This window comes from Triplophysa rosa, unplaced genomic scaffold (genome assembly GCF_024868665.1).
Source record: "Triplophysa rosa unplaced genomic scaffold, Trosa_1v2 scaffold450, whole genome shotgun sequence".
Classification (NCBI taxonomy): domain Eukaryota; kingdom Metazoa; phylum Chordata; class Actinopteri; order Cypriniformes; family Nemacheilidae; genus Triplophysa; species Triplophysa rosa.
The window spans coordinates 1-5373 of NW_026634453.1; the positions used below are offsets into that span (position 1 = coordinate 1).

The following is a 5373-nucleotide window of genomic DNA, read 5'->3' on the forward strand; positions in this document are numbered from 1 at the left end:
GGGACTTATTGGTGGCAGACAATTAACAATTGGTTAATAAAAATAAGAGATAACGGGAAAATACCTGATTGGTTTTAGAAAGGACCACCTTTCAGAAGTTTTACTATAACTGTAGACTGAAAACACTTGGTTTTTAGATGACTTTGAACATCTCACTTTGTTTGGCTCGAGCAAATAAAGTTAACTCCTCAACATCCGGACCTTCTTAGTCTGAGAGATTTTTTGAACTACAAGACTGATATTTTTCCACAACAATGGTTATTATATTATAATACAAGATATAATACAACAACTTATATATTATTATGCTACTATAAAGGTGCTGTGTGTCCTTTTTTGAAGGTTCTATTGACAGAAATGCAATATAATATACATAACTATGTCATCAGAGTTGTCAGGCCTTACATAATGAAGCTTGATGTTTTTCATTGCCTACATAGACAGCGGGTCCCCTTGCATGGAATTTTCATGTCGTTTCTATAGAAACTGCTCTAGCGCGCGTTTCGTAAATACGTTATCTCCTTCGGCAAAGAAGCGAAAATGTGACTGTGTCAGTCACCGTAGTGCTTCGAAAGGGAGGGGTGGAGTGAGCCATTGGTCGCAATTCACAACCTCGCCGCTAGATGCCACTAAATGTCCATACACTAGACCTTTAACCATCAGCTGCTTTTTTTAAATGAATGTGTAAGAGACATTATAGGATTGTGTACCTGAGCTCCATATTGACACCAGCGCTGGTTGTCTTTATAGTACCAGCCTACTTCCTGTTTCTGGTTGTTGGACAGAAACGTATTGCGTCGTACAAGGACGTTACCACAGATTCCACTGACTGTCATCGCATCAAAGTCAATATAAAGAGATCTGTAAAATGAAAAGAATGAATATTTAATTAAGTTTAAGTTTTAAGTTTTCATAAAAAAAGACATTCAAATCTTAACATGACAATAATGAAACAATGGGATTTGTTGAATGCCAAACTCACCCTATGCTAGTGTGGAGGGTAATCCCAGAAGCCCCTGGCTGACAGTAATGGGTTTCAATAATAATATCATTACAGATACTACTCCACTTAGATCCATCAAACAACTGCCATTCATAGATATTACCTGAATGAATGCATGGATATATGATTGAATTAAGCAGTGAATCAATTTGGAGAAAACTTTTGGATTTTGTGGCAACACACATGAAATGTATGCAGTGTACAATAAGTTGCTTTGGGTAAATGTATATGTCAAATGCATGAATGCAAACATGAAAATGATCAATAAATGACAGTGACTTACTGACAGCCATGTTGTTAGATGCTGTTATTGTTTCTTTCTGCAGTGCCCTTTGAACTGTTATAGAATAGAGATTTGACATGCACGTATACTTTGTATATGTAACATAATGCGTGACACAAACATATTAAACATAATGTCTTTGCATTACACATTTTTTGTTGTATTCACTGTATATCATATTATACCATTTAAATAACATACAAAGACATAAAATACATAACATTTCACCTGCCTATGCTACAGCATTACAGTATCATCATCTTAGAGTCATGATCACTTCTCTTTCGCATCTTCCTCACACTTCTAAACAAAAACACATTTACTTCGTATGGTTATGTACAGCAGCCACAGTAGAGGATTGACTATTAAAATCGTTGTCTGTTTGAATAGAGATCTACTTACCTAATATTGTTCTTAGACTTCAGTTCAGGTCATCGATCGCACCAAAATGCGTTTAATTTTAATGGATGTAATGACAAGTTTCGTCAGAATTATGAAATGAAAGCGGTGCTAACCGAGTCGCTGCACCGGTTCGGTTTCGCTTTCCTTTCAGCCCCGTGACGTGACTCACGATTTCCCAAACAAACTCGAGCAATGTCGACGAACCGGTCGCTTTCCACGTGTGTGATGGGTCTGGGGTGCCTTGTATGTATGAAGGTATTTCAGTAGCAAAACTTGAGAGCATGTAGATTTTAATTTGTGAACTTGTAAAGTAAGTATTTGTACCTGTACACTAAAATGTACACTCACAGCCCCAATGTGAAAACTTGTAAAATAAAAAACTGAAGTTGAATGTTGAGATTTGCACTCGTGGACAAAACTCACAAATCTGTCTTCTGAATTTGAAGTTGCAGAAAAATATTCACAAACGTGTAAACTGGCATTTACAACATACATTGGCAGATACAAATGCATAGCACATATTTACACGTTTTCCTAGATTCAGATTTGAATTGCAACCACAAATAGGCATCTACAACCTCTCAAATCTGTCACTGCAGTTTCAAATCTTCCCGCCTTTACTTTTGCTACTACTTTCGCGATAAACCCGTTGCAAAACTAACTTGTGCACTTGAAAGCTCAGAGGCGAGAGAAAGAACGGCATTTGATGACGTCATGTGGCTGAGTCACACCGCCCCCTAATGGCGGGAAAAACCACAATGAAAGGAGTTTTTAGTCACTACATACCATAGGGGTGTAACGGTTCACAAAATTCACGGTTCGTTCGATACGGCACAGTGGTGTCCCGGTTCGGTACGTTTTCGATACAGCAAAAAGGAAGAAATGCCAGAAAAATTTCCTTGATTTTTTTTCACATTTTATTTATTAAAACTAACATCATAAAGTATGATTTTTTTACTTTGAACAATGAGCTATACTTGACCCACTCTGTGGTGTTTTCTCAGCAGCATATAAAACAAAAAAATGAAATGTAATTTTGTATGTAGACAGACACAAATACAAAGTAAAGAACAATTTTTATATCTGTTTTTACTCAAATTTTTAGGTTTTTCCAGAAAGATGAACTGAACAAAGGAATTGTATAATCATAATAAAATATAAAACTTTTAAACTTTAAAGTCTATCCCACATTTGTGTTTTTTACTTGGCCAGTCATGTAACTACAGAGGCCGTCCGTTGTCTTAGTGATGGGAAGTTCGAGTCATTTTTGCGATTCGGATGTTTGAATCTCGTTCAGCAAAATGAACGAATCTTTTTTCGAGTCATTTCGTTCATCTGAGCAGAGTTAAATTAATGTTGCATGTTAATAGCCAAATTACCCCATAAGTTTATTTATGCTAGTTTTGATCAGATATATAATAAGAAATAACTTATATTGTAGTTAGGGACAAGTTATGAGAAACAGTTATTTAATTATTTCCTGACAGCATTTCTGTAAAGTTATGTATTTATAATTCATTAACAATTTTGGGTCACTCAGGTATGCAATAAGGTTTACAGGTTGTTGTTTTTTACTAAAAAGTCTCATGCAGTTAGCAAAGTATATAATAATAGGCTATTGAAATCATTTAAATGTGCAATTATTTAATAAGAGATCACTTGTGTAATATATGCATTAGACATAAACACTGACTTTACTAGTGTTGCTTATGTTTATATTTTGCCAGCACGTTCTTATGCAACATAGTTAGTTATTAAGATAAATTAAAAACACATGCAGAAATCCACAAGAAACATTTATGAATATACTGACAGAAAAAAGAACAGAACGGTACGTTTTAGAGAATATGTTTATTGCACATATCTTTTGATCATTTTATAATATTTCTTCCTATAATACAACATATAACACGTATGTAACCCTGAGGTATATGATGGTAATCGAAACTGTTGTGGAAAGTGAAGTGGATATTAACAAAATGAAGAAATGTTTGTTTTACAATAATATATTGTGAATTGTGTTTTATGTATAATGTACCTTTAAGAGATTTTTTCATGTATAAAGTGTGGTGAAAATGTGGCTGACATCAAGTGGGTTGCTACTCTGAAGGGTATTGGCCAAAATCAGAGAGGGACAGAGACTGGGCCAATCAGGTTTGGTTTTGAGAGAGAGTCGAAAAAAGGAAGGAGAAGAGATTGCGGATGGGAGAGACGTCTGTGGAGTTCTCGAGTAAAAACGAGAAGTTTGGAATAAAGCAGGGATAAGATAGTTAGAAGTACGATCAGCATTTCTATATAATAAAGTGTATTGCGTGTCAGTGAAGACAGTCGAAGTATAGAAAGTCGGGAACCGTTCATTTAATTAGTTCGGCCAGAGCTACTCGTGGGACGTTCTCCATTTTGATTTATTGGAGTACCAGATCGAGGGGTGTGTACACGACGGGATGCGCGACCGCACGCATGGCAATGACGAGTGCATGTTAGCGACGATCCGTCCGGATGCCTGCACGATCCGTCCGCGCATGCGCATAATGACGTAGTAGATAATTCTGTTTAGCGACGACACTGCACGATCTGTTCCACGACTTGAGCACCTTTGTACCGCGACTTTCACTACTGTCCACCTCTGGTCTCATGTCACTTCTGTGTGCACACTATGCGTTGAAATACTCTGTAACGTTTCCCCAGACTTGTTTGTAGTTCTTTCTTCATGTAAGTGCAGATAGTCTAGGCAGAAATGCATATTATGTTCCTTATTGTGTTCTGTAAACACCATTGAAGGGATTATTCCTCATTTAGATTATATAGATAGATATATTAGCCTATATATAGACCCATACTAATACAAAATGAGTCGATTTAAAGTTAACTAATATTAGCAGCTTTTAATAAAAACCGTCTTTGACAATACTACTGACCTCAGATCGAAACACGAGCAAGTTAAGTAGGCCTAATGCCAGCAGCAATGAATCGCAAAGGGGAGTATGGAGGAAACTGAAGGTTTGCAGTGACAGACTCTCAAGACTCAGACTTTATTCCACATGTAACCAAAATCGTGTATGTTCATGTAACAACTCCTTTATTATTTTGGATTGGCAACCACGTAAACACATCGTAATGCATAGCGTAAGCTACATTTTAAAACATCAAAATAGACCCGCCGATGAACTGTTAAATGAAAAACACGACGTAGCCTACAAAAATATGCCGCCAGTTGTGCCGTCTGGCCGTCAAGCGTTTCATCGCATGCTTGATACCAATAGTGTAGGGAAACCGTGAAGTTGTTTACTACGTCATTATGCGCATGCGCAGAACGGATCGTGCAGGCATCCCGGATCGTGTACCGGACAGAAAAGGACGGTTGTTTCATCTGAACAGGACATTCATCCAGGAATCGCGCGATTATTTGGAACTTTGGATTTCGTTTCGTGTTTGTGGAACAGTGAGATCTCTTGCGGTTGGAGCTTCGAAACCCGAGACTTCGTCAACGAGATGCAAAGAAGTTATTGCAACGCACACTAGCGTCGAGGCAGAGGTAACAGTCAATTTTTGTTTGCTCGTCTGAGTGAAGAGGCCATTTTCTGTTTTCTGGCCCCACGTACGCTAGCATCGGATCAGGCCTGCAACGGGGGGTTGTGTGAATGCTTCGTTGGGCTGATTACGAATGTAAAAGTGTGATATGCGC

General features: G+C 37.6%; 1 long non-coding RNA gene across 2 annotated transcripts; it reads right to left on the bottom strand.

Moving 5' to 3' along the window:
• Positions 1-392: 392 nt before the first annotated feature.
• On the bottom strand, positions 393-2042 carry LOC130550857 (uncharacterized). Of its 2 annotated transcripts, XR_008962503.1 has the most exons (5): positions 1689-2042; positions 1515-1589; positions 1287-1340; positions 983-1106; positions 393-861 (listed from the first exon to the last, which is right to left on the bottom strand). It is a non-coding gene; the product is annotated as an uncharacterized LOC130550857 (long non-coding RNA). The 2 variants fall into 2 exon arrangements; XR_008962502.1 differs by lacking the exon at positions 1515-1589 and having other exon boundaries at positions 1689-2032.
• Between the last annotated feature and the right edge of the window lie 3331 nt (positions 2043-5373).